The sequence below is a fragment of the Xyrauchen texanus genome, chromosome 7 (assembly GCF_025860055.1).
Source record: "Xyrauchen texanus isolate HMW12.3.18 chromosome 7, RBS_HiC_50CHRs, whole genome shotgun sequence".
In the NCBI taxonomy this organism is placed as follows: Eukaryota; Metazoa; Chordata; class Actinopteri; order Cypriniformes; family Catostomidae; genus Xyrauchen; species Xyrauchen texanus.
The window spans coordinates 4418658-4439191 of record NC_068282.1 but is presented as its reverse complement, the minus strand read 5'-3'; the positions used below and the strand labels follow the sequence as shown (position 1 = coordinate 4439191).

General features: G+C 35.4%; 1 protein-coding gene across 3 annotated transcripts in view; it reads left to right on the top strand.

The window, feature by feature from the left end:
• Nucleotides 1–4122: 4122 nt before the first annotated feature.
• LOC127646606 (protein kinase C and casein kinase substrate in neurons protein 1-like) overlaps nt 4123–20534 on the top strand; it is a 37200-nt gene continuing 20788 nt past the window's right edge. Inside the window, exon 1 of one of the 3 annotated variants that reach the window (XM_052130361.1) lies at nt 4123–4196. The gene's annotated coding sequence lies outside the window, so the exon portion shown is untranslated. Of the gene's footprint in view, nt 4197–11334; nt 11474–15734; nt 15754–20534 lie in introns of those variants that run through there. The other 2 variants (XM_052130360.1, XM_052130363.1) reach the window with 2 other exon arrangements.

The window sequence follows — 20534 nt, the reverse complement described above, 5'->3', positions numbered from 1 at the left end:
GCCTCATTGTAAGTGTATCACTGTAACATCGAATTAATTAATTTATTTTAAAGTAAAGGAGGGACGAGAATTTTCCTGTAACTGGCGTGACTGTTTTACTCACACACACACACACACACACACACACACACACACACACACACACACACACACACACACACACACACACACACACACACACACACGTGTTGTGTTTCCATGTTTTATGGGCATAATGGTTTTTATACTGTACAAACTTTATATTCTATCCCCTAAACCTAAACCTACCCCTAAACCTAACCCTCACGGAAAACTTTCTGCATTTTTACATTTTCAAAAAACATAATTTAGTATGATTTATAAGCTGTTTTCCTCATGGGGACCGACAAAATGTCCCCACAAGGTCAAACATTTCGGGTTTTACTATCCTTATGGGGACATTTGGTCCCCACAAAGTGATAAATACACGCACTACACACACACACACACACACACACACACACACACACACACACACACACACACACACACATGTTGTGTTTCCATGTTTTATGGGGACTTTCCATAGACATAATGGTTTTTATACTGTACAAACTTTATATTCTATCCCCTAAACCTAACCCTACCCCTAAACCTAAACCTCACAGAAAAAGTTATGCATTTTTACATTTTCAAAAAACATAATTTAGTATGATTTATAAGCTGTTTTCCTCATGGGGACCGACAAAATGTCCCCACAAGGTCAAAAATTTCGGGTTTTACTATCCTTATGGGGACATTTGGTCCCCACAAAGTGATAAATACACGCACTCACACACACACACACACACACACACACACACACACACACACACACACACACACACACTCACACACACACACACACACACACAAAAAAATATGATTAACGCATTTCAATTTCATAACACATTTTCAGCTAATTTAATTGACTGAACTTTAACAGAGTAAAGCAATAATAATAATAATAAAAACTAAATATTTTAAGTTTTATTCATTAAATTTTGTTATAGGTTAAATCATTTAATTTGATGGAAATGTGTTGTAAAATGTAAATTTGTACATTTTAAAAATAGGCAAAAAATATTTTGGAGCGCAATATTGTCAACACATCAAAACGAAGTTTAGAAAAAAATTATAATAAAATAAAGTAATAATAATAATACATTTTAGAGAGAGAGAGAGAGAGAGAGAGAGAGAGAGAGAGAGAGAGAGAGAGAGAGAGAGAGAGAGAGAGAGAGAGAACCAGTGTTTTCTTGAACAGATATGCATCTCGTATTACTGCAACAATAGATACATTTTTACCAAAGCCAAGCTGCAAACTAAATTCCCTCTCCCAGACACCTATGACTATGTTCAAAAGTCACCAGTGTTTGCTTCACTTTTAACTTTTAAGGTCATGAAATATTAGAGTAATAAACAACAAAAGAAAACAAACATCAAATGCTTTGACAACAAATACTATCATGTTTTGACAGCAAATACTGTCCATAAGAAAAGTCACAGCCACTAAGAGACAGTAGTGAAGTCTCAGCGTTACCAAAGTGTCTTTAGGCAAGTCAGTCCACTCTGCGGCCTTCTTTGGAACACTGCCGGGCAGCTACAATCTCCAAAACGGTTGGTCAAGACTGCGATCAAAAAACCTATTTCTAATCAGAGGTTACAGGGGACAACAATAGTATCACAAACTGTGCTTCTTTAGCTCAGATTACATATATATATATATATATATATATATATATATATATATATATGTAGGATTATATTCCTCTTTTGTGTTGAATTGGATCTGGGTACACTGGTTTAATCTTCAGCAGGTGTTTTTCCAAGAAATGTGTTGGTTAATATTTCAGCTCTCAGTGCATTTAGCATTTTGCTTTTGGCAGTGTGCAGTGTTTTGCTGTTTTCCCATCTGTGTTGGGAGGCAGTGATGTGTGTAGTGCCTGAGGTTTGTTTACTGATGGTGAATTAACCTTACACAAGCTATGATTGTTGTTTTACCTGCGCTAACACATTGAGAAGTTAACATTGCAACATCCCTATCTGCTTTCATACACACACGTATGCTGTATTGACTTTGTTGTCAAATTTCATGGCTGCAATATTACATTAGGAGCCCCAGTCTTAATACAAAAGGTTCTTTAATGGTTCTTTTAGCAGTAGTGATTGCTAATAATGCAAAGAAATAGGCTACATCAATATTATGCTTAACATTATGGCTTCATCACATTATGTTAATTTGTCACTGAAGTGCCGCTGCAATGGTGCCACCAATAAATGCATAGTGACAACTAATAAAGTAAACAAATGCAACAATGTTTTACTGATAGTTGTAAATCATAACAAGCTTCTAAATGGTATTCTTTCATGGTCTTTGTTAATATTTTTGAGAAACTCATATGGTTTGAGTGTATGGTAACACCATGGTACTCCAATGTACCTCAAAATAGCCTACTACAATTGTACGTATGTATAAAAATAACTTTTCATACTTTTCAGTGGAATGTATTTTTTTTTTCTCTGTCAGATGTAATAGGATATTAAAAAATCGCAATAACTAGTGTAGGGTTAACGGCTTTTCCTTCACTAATATGAAGGGCCAAATTATTCCAAATTAAATTAGTCAAAGATTATTTAAGTATTTGAACCCTTGTGTGACATTTTTGTCTTTTTCATTTTTGTTTGTTCGATCATTGTTGCTGTGTTAATGCCAACATCATAAACTTTGCCAAAGGTGTGTATTTTTGGGGGAATTTTGATATTTCAACCGTAGTTCCTAATACATCTATAATACACTGTGTACACAAAATAGTTACACTCAGGACCTTCAGGACAAAAATGTCTCCATTGAAACCATTAAACCTGCAATATTCTATCCCAGTGCCATTAAAGCATAAACGCATTAATTCTATGATATTATGCTTTACGGAACCCTGGCTTCATAATTACAATTCTCCACCAGATGGTGGCATTCTTCTCATTTTTAGCCTATGGAGCAAATACATGCTTTTTTCCTATTTTCTGTTTGCTATATTATAGAGCACTGCAGGCCGGTTGAATAAATCATGCAGCTAAAATTGTGTGTGTGTGTGTGTGTGTGTGTGTGTGTGTGTGTGTGTGTGTGTGTGTGTGTGTGTGTGTGTGTGTGTGTTTAAAAAAACAACAGTGGCATTATGTAAACAAACTTGCATTTAATAGGTGAAAATCCTGAAAATCAATGAATATTAATATGAATAATATTAATATATAATATTTTTATGGCAGTTTTTTTGACGTGGATATTAATTGTCCTTTAAGCTATGCACAAAAAATAATAATGCATCAAAATCAATGTTGTTGCTAATCATTGATATCCCTGACTGTGATAATAATTAAAAAAATAAAATAAATAAATACAAATAAAATATTCCCCTTAGCATTTAGTATATGGAAAGTAATACCTTTTTTTGTGTTTTTCTTTTTAAAACAACAACAGTGGCATTATATAAACAAACTGGCAAACAAAAACAAAGATAATGCTAAAATGAAATACAAGAGACGTGTATTGATTTATTTATTGATTTAATAATTAATGCAATTATTATATATATATTGCAATTTCAATATGCATTTAATTATTTATTTTAATATTTATTTAATTTTGAGTATATGCCCTCCATACACAAATGCTTCAGTAACGGTCATTAATATGTAACATTGGTCTCCTGAACTGAACATCCCCCATCTGATACACCCACAACACAAACCCTGACTGTGTTCATCCGATACCTTTGTGTTGACTGATATCCGACTCGCGAACGAGTCGTTCCCATGAAAAGGTTCTTTGTAATGATTCAGACGAACCGATTCAAAAAAGCGTTTGTTAATCACTCGAATGTAGAACATTTGACACAGCGCAGACAGCGCATTTGAATACATAGCGAGAAACTAAATCGTTAGCGATGAAATATCACTATAATTCAACATTTTATGTATTTTATTACAATAAAAACAATGCTTTTGTAAAATGCTGCGCCGCGCGCGACCTCTGTGAACAGACTCAAATGAACTGGCGAATCGCTTTAGAACCTGCTCGTTGAAATGAACTAGTTCAAAAGAACCGATTCGCCACAACAAACCGGACTTCTCATTGCACTTTACTGGAGTGGAGGAACCGTGTAGATCATAGAGGAGCTTGGATTCTCATTCATCTCTCTTTGGTATGTCTTAATGTTTGTTTTTCATAACGCAGCTTTAATGTGGATATACATATTGTGTCTGGTTATGCCATTTGTTGCCATGCGCGAAGAATATGAACGCTTGCGGTTCTTTTCACAGTCAACGCTATGTGCGCTGGAAGTAATGTGCATGGCGGGCGAACGAAATTGAATGGCATTAATAAATGAGCAGGCTTTTATGCATTGTTTAAAATACGCATTTGTTGCGTTATATGTTTTTGCATATGGAAAATATGATGCAATTGAATTAACTTTTTTAAAAGGCTATTTAGTTTACTATTAACTTGTGGTTGATATTACAGTGACTGACTAGAACTGTTTTAGTGTTTGTTTTAGGTTTATAGATTGTGTATATAATATATAATAAAAATAGATTTGTTTACTCTAACTTAAGCACCAAAAAATATGTTAATTTCTAACATGGTACCATTTTATACCACTGTAATGACATTCAAATTCTTAATATAAATGCACTTTGACCATATATAAGTTCATGAATAATGTGTTAAACAATTTATAGCCTTATGGCAATTGTTTCAGGAGAATAGTTTAAATAATATATACCTACCAGTAACAGAAACTACAAAAAATTACCACAGTATTATCAGAGTATTCTATAAAGCACTATTTCATACAAAATGGTATTATCGGATACCATAATTGTACCACCGCTGTAACGTTTCTAACAAAAAAGTGCTAAAAAGTACCATATACTACCATGTTTTCTAAACATTTACCATGGTATTACCATTGTGTTCTTTTACTTACCTTTGAGGGCCATGTAAATATCATGGTGAATCGGTACCGAATTATTACTATATCATTCAATACCATTTATACATCAAAAAGCACCAAGGTATTCCATCTGATGCTTCATCATTGTACTTTGGTACCACCACGCTTTTGTAAAAGTTATGTTTATTTATTAAAAAATACCAAATGTAGTGGATGATTGTTAACCGTGCCTACATCCAGCAGATTTGTAAAGCCCATGGCTGTTACCGCAGACCTCACAATAGACCATTTTCCTAGTAAAAGCAATCACTGTTGCTCCCCTGGGAGATCTTGGTGATTTCACAATGTCCTTGCATGATAAACTTAAAAGGTTTGTTTTAATAACCCAGTAGTAGTTAATAAGATTATTCATTAGAACTAGTGTGTTATTTGATTAGAGCATGTCTAGTGTTTGTATCATTTAGTTTGATTGTGCATTGGTGTGCCAGCTGTCTCCACCAACAGCAAATATGCACGTAAGTGTTTTTAAGCCTAAAGCCCAACTATACCGTTAAACTAACTGTTCATTCACAGATACCATATGTCCTTTAGGCTTCTGTTGCTAATAAGTCAAAGGTGAAAACTGTCCAAGGTCCTGAAAACATGTCCCATCATGTCCTCTATAGTGCTGGGTCATCCATTATTTTAATTTGTCATGCACAGGGACAATGTTTTGATTTCTGTGTTTAGTTATAATGAGGAATACAAGCTTTCCTTGTGCTATATAGATATGTATTCTTTATGAGTGGATACCCAAACAACCTACACTGAAAAATTGGTAACCTGCTTTTTCTACTTGATCTAACCCATAAAACTATCTTTATTGGTGTAACCATATTTTGAGGTTCAGATTAAATACATTTTGGACCAATTTATTAAGATGTTTCCACATTTTTAGGTTGCCTAACAAAACATCATCAAATTGACCTTCCATTTCCAATGTGACAAATGAACCGGAAGTAATATTAATGAATCTGACTGCCAGAAGTTCAGATATTTTTTACACTAACTTGGATTAGATAAGCAAAAATAACCATATTTATTTGAGAGATTTGATAAGTGGACTCTGCTTGCTGAATTAAACACAAAACGAAGTGAGGTCTTGTGACAACAATGTACTGTAGCATTACAGTTTGTAACATTTATTGACATATATTGCATACTTTAAACACAGTAAGCTGTACATACTGTATGCAGTATAGCATGTAGCATGCTAGTATTCCATTCCAAACAACTGTGTTGGTTTGATTGGATATCCCTTGGTATTTTATGAATCTAGGCAAGTTCATGGACAACAATCTGTCATTGTGAAGGATGAACTGGGGTTGGAAAGGGTCATTGTTGCATGTCATTGCTCACTTTAAGCTAATTGGGGCCAAGAGTCATGCTTAAGGATGCAAATTTTATCACCAGAATTTCTCATTCTTTTCACCCCTTTACTGCCCTCATGGGATTCCAACCAGTAACCTTGTTATAGTACAAATCCATGTTCTTTTAATTTATCAGTAGCTTCTGTTGTTAGGTTTGGAAACCTGTCAGATGAGATAAGCATTAGTTGTAAGTTCCAGAATTGTATGTGCGTTCACATATTTGTGTAGAGTTTGATTCATGCCTTAAAGACCCCATGAAATCAAAATCGGAGTTTTGTGGCTTTTAGTCCATATTTGTTAGCTTTCAGGCCATCGATATGCTAGCATACCCCTAAAAGATGACAAAATGTACTTTTAGCAGATAAACTTGTTTAATTTACAGACCATAAAAACTGATGACTCATCTAGCACTAGGGCTGCACGATTTGGACAAAAAGCCATATTGGGATTATTTTGAGAGATATTGTGATTGCGATTTGATGATGAACAAAAAAACAAAAACAATTTAGCCTATTTTTAAGATATACACATTTCAATTGCATAATTTTAACAAAATGTAATTAAAAAAACGTAAAATATGTACGATTCTTAAAAATTTGAAAAAAAAGTAAACATAGTGAAATAACACTGTTTCTTTCATATTCATATTCATATTCATATGTTTTTATCCACTCTGTGACAGCCCACGATTAATCATCATTATTTTTTGGAAACCATTCCACTTAAATATTATATTATTGTAATATAATACTAATTATAATAATAATAATCATTATTATTATTATACAACAGTAATACATCAAGCTTTTATTTTGGCGGGAAATGCAGGAACACCTTAAAAGTTTCTGGTTGTAGCCGAGTTCACAATAGCGGTATAATGCTCTTCAATTGAACATCTTCTCCAACATATTTTGAATTATGCAAAAGTGAAATAAAAGTGAATCTGAAGTGCTTTAAATATAACGCTGTCATTGTGTGTAAGCAAATGTAAACAAACTCGGAGCATATCTGTCACTTTGAGCATGAGACGGAGTTGTGGAGCACAGAACCGCTCTGAAAACACAGTAAAAATGTACAGACCGGACAGAACAGCACACATACAATGTTAAGCGAGCAGCACATGCAGACTATTTTGTATTATTTATAATTATATTGCAGCGTTTTGTAGTTTAACAATCACACAGGTTCATATCATGATTTCGATTTTATTTCGATACATTTTTCAGCACTAATATGCTTTTGCATATTTTTGCTCAATGAAATGTTCTCTAGAATGAGAATGACCCTCTCCTTAATAGAGTACAACAGACTAGTTCTTCGATTTCAACTTAAAAACAAACAAAAACAAAACAATTTTAAATGGCAGAATTTATGGTGAAGAACTACACTACTCATGATGAGTAGATTCATTTCTGAGTTCATTCAAGTCCTTACAAGACCCATTGAATAGCATTTATTTATAGAGTGTATAGGCTGCAAATCCGACAGTATGACGTCTTTTATAGATGGATAGATTGCGCTATTCTTTGAAGCCTCAGAGAATCCATGCAACAAGATCTCATCTGCTGCAGCTCTCCAGCATTGTATTACCAGAAAGCTGGCTGGCTTTTTTAACAGATTCTCATGTGTGTCTGAGCCAGTGTGGATATCAGCTTCAGTGTGACCTTACCAACCACACACAAATCCTTCTACACACATTTTGGTGGCTGTGAGTCCCTGCGTTGATCATTCATGCAATCATGCAACATGAGAGTGAGTAAATAGTGACAGAATATTCATTTTTGGGTGAACTAACCATTCAAGTCAAGAGAGATCAGAGATAAAGGTCAGAGGGTATTCTGTCCTGAGTTTTTATTTAAACAATAATTTAACGGAACAAACAGATCCTATCACTTTAGAGCTATTGAACTTAAGACTGTGTGTGTGTGTGTGTGTGTGTTTGTGTGTAGTTGTGTGTGTTTGAATGCAGTGTTGGAAATGGATGCTTCTTGCTGCCTCAGCCTCTGTATTTCACACTTGGATGCACTGAACTAGAGCGAAGAAATTTGTTGTGGATATCTGTGATGTATAGATGCACAAGCGAGAGACAAAAAGATTGTGAGAGAAATATAGGGGTCTATTATACATAAAAGAACCTGACAATAATATAAAGGCCTTAAAACTAATTTGTTGGTTGATGCTGACTGCTCATTTTATGCTGTAAAAGTTAATTTATCATGGATTTATTAGCATGTGGTTTGCAGTAAGCTGCTCTAAGATTACATTTTCTGTCTGAAATAGCTCTGAACAATGAACCTACAGTGAGATAAAGCAATGTGCAGACCAAAATTTAATATGGTTATAGAGGCAAAGAATGGAAAAGGGCCCTTTGAATTTCGCTTCGGGTCGTGGGGAAAATTGGACTTCTGAGGGTGAAGAAAAAGGCCACTGTCAGTGTGAAATTGGGTGTGAACTCATGTGAAATTGGAAAGACTTTAGCAGAGAACATCGCTGATGCTAATCTTTTGGAAATTAGCCAGTGTAATTAAAGTGACTTTGGCGCTGATGTAAATTCATAGGAAAGAGATCAAACTGCCTGAAAGTTAAAATCAAATGCAAACTATTCTATTCATAGCAAAAAGAATAAAATAGCAGATAACAGAAAAGAATAGAATAGAACAGAGCAGAGAACATTAAAATATAATAGAATGACAGAACAGAATACAACCAAAGGGAATAGAAGAGAACAGAGCAGTATGAATTAGAATAGAACAGAATGGAATAGAATAGAAAAGAGAATAATCGTGTAGATAGGATACAATAGAATTGAACAGAGCAAAGAAGAATAGAACAGAATGGAGTAAAAGAGAACAGAAAAAGGCAGAATGGATTAGAACTGAACAGAATGGAATAGAATAGAATACATTAGAGAAGAGTCAAATAGAATGGAATAGAATATAAAACAATAGAGCAGATAGGATGCAATAGATCTGAACAGAGTAGAGAAGAATAGAACAGAATGGAAAAGAATAGAATCAAATAAAAAAAGAATAGAAAAGAATAGAGTAAAAGAGAACAGATAAGGGCAGAATGGATTGGAATTAAACATATTGGAATAGAATAGAAAAGAAAAGAGTAGAATAGAATACATTGGAGAAGAGTCAAATAGAATGGAATAGAATATAAAAAATAGAGCTGATAGGATACAATAGATTTGAACAGAGCAGAGAACAATAGAATCCATGGAACAGAATAGAACAGAATCTAATGGAATGGAATAAAAGAGGACCAAAATGGCAGAATAGATTAGAATAGAACATAATGGAATAGAAGTAGAACAGAAAAGATTTGAACAAAATAGAACAGTACAGAAAAGAAAATAACATAATAAATAGGATAAGAGTCTAATAGAATGGAATAGAATAGAACAGAATAGAAAATAATAGAGCAGATAGGACACAATAGAATTGAACAGAACAGAGAAGAATTGAATAGAATGGAACAGAATATAATGGAATAAAAGAGAACAGAATAGGGCAGAATGGATTAGAATAAAACTGATTGGAATAGAACAGAATAGTGTAGAACAGAAGAGACTAGATTAGAACAGAATAAAGTGGAAAAGATTCTAATAGAATATAATATAATAAAAACAATAGAATAGTGCAGAACACAACAGAAAATAATAGAACAGAGAAGAATAAAATAGAATAGAATTACAGAACAGAACAGAATACAACCAAAGAAACTAGAAGAGAACAGAATAGAGCAGGACAGATTAGAATAGAAATTAATAGAGCAGTAAGGATACAAAATAATTGAACCGAATAGGATAGAATGGAACAGAATAGAACAGATTAGAATGGAATAAAAGATACCAGAGTAGGGCAGAATGGATTATAATAGAACAGAATGGAATAGATCAGAATAGTGTAGAACAGAAGGGAATATAATAGAATTGAACAAAAAAGAACAGTATATAATAGAACATAATAAATTGGAGAAGCATAATAATAGAATGGAATAGAATAAAATAGAAAAGAATAGAATAGTGCAGAACACAACAGAATAGAATAGATTAGTACAGAACAGAACAGGATAGAATGGAACAAAATGGAATAAAAATAGAATGGAATGGACTGGAATAGAGCAATATGGAACAGAATAGAGCAAAATGGAACAAAACATAAAAGAACGGAACAGAACAGGATAGATTGGAACAGAACGGAACTGAATAGAGTCGAATATAACAGAATGGACTAGAATAGAATAGAGCAGAAAAGAACAGAATAGAACAAAATGGAATAGAATAGAATTATAAACAACATCTCTGCATTGCTGTCACTCTACAGTAGCCATTCAGCTACATGATCCTCAGCACTGATCAATTGAACTCCTGATATCTGCTGGTGTCAGACTACTTTTATTCACATCAGCCTGATCAATGGTATGGATTCTTTGCTGCAGTGGGTGAGAGCCAGGTCACTGTTTGCTAAATAGCAGGCAGTTAGCACTATTTTGCCCCCTTGCCTGACCACAATATCGAACAATGCATAGCCATCAGTATAACTAGCTGGAACATATCTTATTTAAAGATTTCTTTAGGACAAATATTAATACCTGTCGGTTAATGTCTATGTACATGGAAGCATCTAACAAAGTTCATTACATTAAAAGTCTTTATTACTTAAACTTGAAGTGATGTTAATATACTTTTTCCTATCCCAATATAGGCAGAGACAACTATATATATGTAAGCCATTTTATTTCTCTGAAAAGTTTTGCTATATTTGGTGTGTTTTGTTGTAGTGTTTGAGACAGATGTACAGTATCTGTCTTTTTAAGATTGCTGGTAATGTAAATGTTCAGGATTGCCTTGTCTGTACTGTGGCTAATCATTAATCATCTGGGACCTTCCTGGGTGGAGTTGCCAAAGTCCAGTTTGATGCATGAGCGTGTGTCATAGCAAACAATTTTGCGTCCATATATGCATGTGTGGAGAGTGTGCGTTGGAGTTGGGTTTGAAAGGTTTTGGTACAGACACACCTACTAGACAAATACTCATCTGGTGTCAAGCGTGTCCAGTGTCACTCGCAGGTCCTGAAAGATCCTTCTGTTTTGGGCTGGGCCTCCTAGGTGAGATGTTATCTTATACCGAACAAACCTCTAAATCAAATATTGCAGTATAAATGATCTTGCGTAATGGAAATTATATACTATGTTAGGGTGAATCTCATGAAAGCTGTCAAGAACATGTCCAAGTCATATTTCACCCCAAACTCAAAAGAAAGAAATACGAAATAATATTTTGCCTAAAGGAAATTAAGCCTATTTTTGCATGCTTTAAGATTGTAAAATCAGTTTAATTGCAATTAAAGGGACAGTTCACCTAAAAATGAATACTTTTTCATAATGTACTCCAGTTGTTCCAACCTCATATGATTTTATTTCTTCTTTAAAACACAAAAAGCGATTTCAGACAGTATATTAGTCTCAGTCACCATTCACATCGCATCTTGATGTAAACGAGGCTATGTTTGTGTGTTCTCATGCGGTCGAATCTCTATTACTTTTCGAAACTGCAATGTGAAACTTTTCTGCCATTTTCACAAAATGTGCTTGAGGAACGTTTCTCACACAGCTCAGGAAATTGCATCTTTCCTTATTACGCCACCGTCACCTTTCAGGTTTGCTTTAATCAACTCGATGTGGATCAGTGTTGGGATATCCATCCTGTTGTTGTTCTCGGCTGAGGAGAGTGAGGTTTGGAAGAGAAGGGTTTGGTTTCAGTGCAGTACGACAGAGTATACTTTATTTATAGCTTTAGACAGCAAAGAAAACCTTGTCACTTGCCCAATAAGGAGAATAAGGGGGCATTCAGTCTGTGCTGTTTTTTATCAAAAGCCAAAAGGTTCACATTTCATGTGTGTTGTATTGGCATATCAAACTTTGTAACAGCATTTTCTTAATGGCATGTGCCGTTAAAATAACGGTGCTAGGCGTTCAATAAACACTGTTTGCCTTCACATGTTAATGGCACGGCAGTTTTTTAATTTTAAAAACAATGACTTATAAAACCTCGTCTTGATACACCTGCATTCTGTTATATTCATTTCGCCCCGTCTAGCTTTTTCCAATGGTATCAAAAGAACAAGTTCGTTCTGAACATTATCTAAAGGCCAAATCATACTCTAAGCAGTACGTGAACACAGATGCGAGCACTTGGCCACCGCATTGCCAATGCGCAGTCTGGTTGAACATGCTTAACATGCGTTCTTGCGTTATCATGGCAGGAACAGACCTCAGTACACAAGGGGGCGATAAAACTGAATTTAAATAAACTAAATGTGTTATTATTCTGGTAAGTTGCTATAAATACTGTATTGACTTAACCTTACTTGCGCAGTAATATTTTCTTGTTGCTTCGTCATGACAGCAGTTGACATAAATAGAAAAAATACCGTAGATGTAGACAGTTCACATGAATCTCGGTATAGCACCCCTTGTGGCAACATTAAGAATGTTAATGTCTTGAAATTTATTGAACGCAACTCTGCATAAATTCGAGCTTGCGAGCTTGCGTTTTCGTTCATGCACTTGCGTTGAGTATGTTTCAGCTTTAAGGGGCCATTCAGACCCAACGCGTTTTTGTGTCCAGGGTCTGCGCCGTTTTTCAATAGTTTATCTTTGTAAATGTGTTTGCCAAATGTCTTCGACTGCTGTTTTCAGCATCTTGCACAGGAACGTTTTTTAGATGCTGTGTCAAGTAATATTATTATTTTTTTAATTACTTTTCAAAGCATGACTCAAGACATCTACTTCCTGTTATATAGCTTTTTTTATTGTATCGTAACACGTTTGATCTGAACGGTCCCTAATGCCTCCTTCACACTACATGAATTTCAAAGACGTCGGCTCGTGGTACTGTTCCGGGGGTGAACACATTACAAAACATTTCACTATTGACGAATCCCCGACGACTCTGCCTGGACTCCAAATTACGTTTCACAACAGAGCACACGGGAGCAGTGATACAAGATACGAAAACAAATGCATGATCATATTGTGACAGGGCGGAGGGCGGGGCCGGGTCTTGATTATACACGCCCATTCCATTATCAGGCTAATTAAGCCTCCGAGAGGGATAAAGGCCGACTGCGGACGGTGGTGCGACGAGAGAGAACATGTTTACGGACATGTTCGTCGTGTGTGTGTTTGTCTTTTGTTTAAGTTAATCATTAAAATATTGTTTATATCGCCAGGCCGGTTCTCGCCTCCTCCTTTCCACTGAACGGCTTTACCCTGTCACACATATGTTATGCATTTCAGAATATGATGTGTATGTTTTTAATCATATATTTTATTGGTTAAAATATGAAAAAGTATCTCTTACTGAAATTTGCTTACCCGACTGTCCAAGAGAATTGGCAATTTCTCTCCAACTCTTCTCTTTCGCCACCCGGTTGTGCAACAGTTCAGATGAAACATCAAATGTTCCACTAATCTTTCCTCCATTTCTTCGGTCCAATGAGACCTTCTTGATACCGCAGCCATGCTAGTTGATGTTCTGTTGCAGGTACATCAGGACTCCTCCCACTGAAACTTCCTGTGCCCCGTTCCTTGCTCTCTCATTGGCTGTAGGTCAACACTGCTATTGTATTCAGTCAAAACATATTTCACATTGCGGGTCAGGTCCAGATATTTAACATACTAGATATCTCGCTGACATCGGCGACGCGTTGGCACTTCTCTCAAATCATGTCTTTGATAAAACTGTCGGTGAGCGAAAATCAGGCTTAAAATCGTGTACGTGTAGTGTAAACTCGGCAGAAGGGTTAGCCTTATTTTGGGATACATTTTATGATTTGTATTTTTATCTACACAAAAGCTAGTGAACATTTTAGCCACAAAGCTAGTGAACAAATGACTGAATTTAACATTGTGCATTTGTCCTAAATTGCTCTAAAGAGATTTGATGGTGAGTTATATGCTGCCACATCTTCTACATCTCAAAGTTTAAAACTGAATTAGCAGATAAACTGTATGCAATTGCATATAGCATCTTTGAGAACTTTACAGAGAAACTGGATGCCTTTTAAAGACGTAGTTCACCTAAAAATGTAATCTCTTTCATTGTTTACTCACCCTCATTTTGTTCCAAACCCATATGACTTTCTTTCCTCTGTGGAGCACAAAAAAAAGTTTCCGGTCACCATTCACTTTTGTATCTTTTGTCCATACAATGAAAGCGTATGGTGACTAAAGTTGTCATTCTGCGTAACATTTTCTTTTGGGTTCCACTGAAGAAATAAATACAGGGTTCATACAGGTTTGCAACAACATTTTGGGTGAGCTATCCCTTTTACTCACATCACAAATGCATAATGCAGGATTTAAGCATGGCTCAAGTTATATGACCTGTAACGTATATTTGTATGAGGGTACTCTAGAAGCGTTTGCTACTGTGATCTGTTAACTGAAAGAACTGAATTATTTATCAACCCTGGGCTCAGCTGATCACAATTCTGAACTGTTGCATTTTCAGGAGCAGCAAAACCTCTTCAACATGGTCATAATCATAAACTATGTCATTTAGAGGTTTATAATTAGAGAATTAAGCGGTTAAGTAGATTATTCTAAGAATCTCTGGAGGCAGCTTGATCAAGCCAGTTCATAACAGGTCACAAAATCTGCACAAAAAAATTTCACATCAGTTGTGCTGCTGTGGAACAATTTTAAAGGAATGGTTCATACAAAAATGGTGGAAGATTTAAATTAAATTGAGGCATATATTCCGGTCTGTTCCTCAAACAAAGCTATCATATTGCTTGAGAAGAATTGACGTATAGCGCATGAGTCACGTGGACTGATTTTATAGTGCTTTAATGTTTTTTTTCTGTTGAGAATCTTGCATGTTTCTCATACAGAAATGGATGGAGTGTTAAGTGTCCTTCGCTGCATTGATCTGCAGGTCTCATGAGTGCTGCAGTAGAAAGGCACTGCAGTCATGCAACCCCTGCAGATTTTCTGGAGCAAGGGCTTGCGTTATTTACTTTATTGTATGTTATTACAGGTCAATTTCTAATTATATGCTCAATTAAGGATTAAGGGAACAATTCTGTAGGATAAGTTGACCAGATTTCTGAAATGAAAAACGGGGACATTTCTATCAGGAAGAGTTGCAGACTTGAGTGAAATATAAGATTACATTTATTTGATGAATATAAAACAGAAAGGTAATGTCTCTCTTTGGCATAGGCCCCATCTGGCGGTCCGAAGAACTGAACCGTCATATCCTGCCAGAGATGGGACGCAGGGGCGAGGAGCCTACCCGCGTGCAGGATGGGACTCAACTGGTGGTGGTGGGGTGGAGGAGGTTGCAGTGTTAGCACACTGAAACTGCAATGTGATAGATTGTGAGCAGACATATAAAGCATCGGTTTACATGTGATTGGCTGGGAATTACCCAGCTAATGGTGCGATGATGTACAGCTGCTAGTCTTCCCGCTAGAACTACGCTGCGAACGCTGAAATTTCACATTATTATTTATAATTTTAAAAAGGGGGACAATTCAGATGTTATGTATTATGACTAGGGACTAAAAACGGTTTAAGAAACAATAACTGAAAACAATTGTTTTTTAGCAGAACATAACCGAAAACCGGAACAAATTGATTTTCAATTGTTCTGGAATGAAACGTTATTTTTAAATGCTGGTAACTGGTTATAACTAGTTAATTTTATTCCAATTATTTTTTTAATGAAATGAAAGGCCAAAGGGTTTATCACAGTTAACTTTTTGGAACTACAATTCATGTTGCCTGAAAAAAAGGAAACATGTGATTTGATCCTGAAGGAAACTGCTGCATCACATATTTCTTTGCTTAATTACCCATTGTGGATGTTGCTTTCTCTGATTGAAGACCTTTTTAACAACTATATATAAATAATACATATAAATGCACGGCTAATCCAGATACAAGGAAAACATTCTAAGAGGTAAAAGTGCATTTCTTCGTTGTTTCCAATTCTTCACTGAATTATTGTTTGATATGATGTATTAATACAGATTTGATGCTGTCGGGTTTTGACTGAGAAGCAGATCTGCAATTAAATGAACTGCTAATTAACTCCTTGTTATGATATCTATGCCAAGAAATCCACCAAACATTAAAAATAATTTATTGTTTTCGCTTATTTTGGTGAGGCAAGTGGCTTATGTTTGGCTTGTCTTTCCAGACCATGTTGCTTGTTTCTCTTGTGATATCAGGGGTAGCTGTGGCTCTGGTGGTAGAGCAGGTCGGGCTAATTGCAGGGTTGGCAGTTTGAATCCCGGCCCACACGACTCCACATGCCAAAGTGTCCCTGAGCAAGACACTGAACCCCAAGTTGCTCCCAATTGCAGGCTATCACCTTGCATGGCAGCTCTGCCTCCATTGGTGTATGAGTGTGATTGTGAATGTGTGTGTGAATGGGTGAATGGGACACAGTGTAAAGCGCTTTGGTAACCTCTAAGATTAAAAAAGGTGCTATATAAGTGCAGACCATTTACCATTTTACCCTATCTGGCAACACCACAATTGGTATTTCACCCACCCATGAGCACACAGTACTGTCACTTTAAAAATAACATTATTAACAATTTTTTGTTTTTTGTTCTAACTGGTAACCTTTTGGAAAGGAGGCTGCAGAACTTCTGAACCGAACAAAAAAAAATACAGTTTTTGCTCAGAACAAACCGAAATGAAAAGCATTTCGTTTTTAGTCCCTGATTTTGACAATGGTGAATGTATTAATGTGATGAAATATGGTAGATCATACTCCATTGAATATGTCGATGAGGTAAAGCTGATAGTTTTTATTTGTCTTCTGTTACGTGAGTTCATTCTTTTCTGCACTGTATACAGTAGATGACACTATGGTATAAAGGTGAACTTAACAAACATATATAAACAATGATTGAATAATGGAACTATTGGGGACATGGGACACCTGCTAATGGTCACACTCTTTACATCATTCTTCTTACACTCTTCTTTTCCTTCACCTTTACCTGGCACTTTCCTAAAAGTAAGACGGTAGATTGCTAACTTGCTTGCTGGCAAAATGGCAGAGGAAATAAAAAAAATAAATAAGCTCAATTGACTACCATTTCCCTCATTATATCAGGGCCTGAAATTAATTTCAGAAATCAATTCATAAATTGATTGCCCCCTTAGATGCCTCGTATTGTTGGGGATTTTTTCCCACTTTGTAGTCATGACACAAAGATATTCAATATTGTAGAATAATAATAATAAGTATTATTATTATTATTACACTATTTCACCTGTTTCTATCAGTTATCTCACTTGGTATCTCATTGACCTGTTTTTCTTAATCATACCTTTTATATTGATCAACTCTAATGCATTATGATGCTTCTTTTCAGTCACTTGTTTCCCAGCAAGGCGCAATATAATATATGCTGTAATGTGCTGATTTACATTTATTGTTGTTCTTTGCTTTATTATGCTTTATTATACATTTCATTTATTGTTCCATGTTGTTAATGTTGTATTGTTATTTTAAATGCATTAGTTTTATGTAATACTTAACTAATATATGCCCCACCTTGAAGCTGATAACAATGATGATGACTCTTTTCAATTGCGCTTGCTCCCTGGTCCAGATCTTAATGGCAAACTGGCGCAAACAAGTAATTAGTAAAGGGAGACGAATGACTCAAAGCTGCTATAGCGAGCAGCTCCCTCTGTTGGTCAAAATAAACAGCACACGATTAACCATGTTGCCGGTAGGCTACAATAGGGGTTTTCTTGCCATGTAATTTCACATAGCGGGCTGTTTTGAAAAAGCAATAAAAATGGGGATATTTCCGTGGACAGATCCTGTCGGGGACAGACTGTCAAAAACGGTCTAAAACCCTTCTGTAGGATATGTCAGAGCAAGCTTTGACAGATTCACACACACACAACAAAAAAAACATTAACCTAAAAATATGCTTCATGTGGTAACATAAATGAACTGGTTTGAGTCAAGTTAAAAATATTATATAAATCACAGAATCGATCTGAATGCATTAGGTTACACCAGCAAAACACATTTTTAGGTTTAGGTCAAGTATACATAGCTCCTTAAGGTAGCAATAGTAGGTTATCACTTTTTGCAGTGTAGTATGCTGAAAGATACTGATGGAAAACATCAAAGACAAACTAGATAGGTAAAGTTTGCCAAGACATGGTGTTGTCTTAACAAAGCCTTGTTTGAAAGTATAAACTAAGAAAAAAAAGATGAGAGAGCAACTTAAAGCAGATCAAAGGGCTTTTGTGGGTTTGTTTACATTTGAATTTGTGACAGGTGGAGTTTGAAATAACGAGCATTCCATTGACCTTTTTGAACATTCCGTCAATGACAGGTGGAGTTTCAAATAACGAGCATTCCATTGACCTGTTTGAACATTCCGTCAATGACAGGTGGAGTTTGAAATAACCTGTTGACCTGTTTGAACATTCCGTCAATGTGGATATTCCGTCTATGGATTTTTCTGATTTTAATTGTCTGCTGTGTTAAAACCGTAACTCGGAAAAGACATAGCACACTATTCCAGAACAGTCTGAGGATCTGTACCAGGTTTGGTGGATGTAAATTGAAAACTCTAGGAGGAGTTAGTGTTAGAATGTTTGTCTCGGTTTAGAGATTTTGAAAATCAAATTTGTCGAATAATAGTATGTTGGCTTCATCAAGCCAATATAATAAATATTTACTTTAAAAATATGTTTCTTAGACTTTGAGCAATGTTTACAAATATTTATTTGGTGTAATTTGTCTTTGAAATAGTTTTTGCCATAATAGCTTATTCCATAGAAAATAGTTTTACCCTAACATCACAAGGATTTTTTTGGACACAGCCATGATGGTATTATTCGTAATACTGTATATGGTTTTCATTAAATTGCCTTACAATACAAATACCAAGTACCATGGTACATGAATATGGACAGTACACAGTATTTTTATATTGATTTCTGGACATGTGGTATAGTCATTCAATGTTTTTTAAACATGGAAATTCCATGATGTTCTTTCCCTTCAAAAAGTTCATTTTGTGTCAGGGTGGGTTTATTTAAGTTTTATATATTAAGTTTTTCGGACTAATGTGCTGGTGCTGTTAAATTTCAAATGGTTTGAGTGCGTGTTTGTTGGCTGTTCCTCTGCTCTTGCTGCTCATGCCGTTCTCCTGCTGACTGATCAATAACGGTTGATTCCCCTCCTGATCCGTATCTCATCACATCCTCCTCCTTTTCGTCCTCATTGCTTCCTCATGCTTTTGTACAGTCGTTCCATATTGGAAAACTCTGCTGCAAATTTCACCTCAATTTAACCTAATAGAAGTCATTGTACAACGTTTTTGTAAAATAATTTTTCTTTACCTGGTTCATTTATCTATTGTTCTTCTCTGGCTGTGATTGAATTGTTGTGGGTTAAATATAAAATCAACAAGCATAAATAACCTTACTATACCTTCAGACTTTGATCAGCATTTGTGAAGGTTGAGATAAGTTATCTTAACAAGCAGCATTCCTTTGAGCATCAGTGTTGATCATTCCCTTGATCACTGCTTTCAATTTATTTTGTTGGGCTTTTATTTATAGAGAATTCTGTAGAATTGCTGAAATTTGTTTAATATTTAGGGGTCTGTTTTATGTTTTTGTCTGATTTAAACCTTTAAGCGCTGAGGGTTTCAATGGCATACCAAAATGAAAGGCTTATAACTCAATTTAACATTATATATTATATATTTTATTGATTTCTCTGATTTTACGTCTCAGGGCGTAAATTTAGTTGCTCCGAAAAACAACTGTGTCACCTGTTACTGAGTAACATTTTGTATTGAAACATAACAATTGTACATAAGAACTAATTACATACACAAATACAACAATGACTCAAGGTATGCTCTCTCTCCAAAGAATGTAGGCACGAGTAACGAGATCTCATTCAGTTCCATTCTGTGTCATTTGAGCCATCATTGAGTCTGTGTCAGGTACTACATGTAGGCTATTTGTGGCTTTCCAACGACAATAGACACATGGCTATTTGATCAGTTTGATGTTTTTACAGATTACAGTAATATGTGCCATGAAATTAGCATAACTTAACACTTCTGATTTGTCTGTAAATTTCACTTGTTCAGTT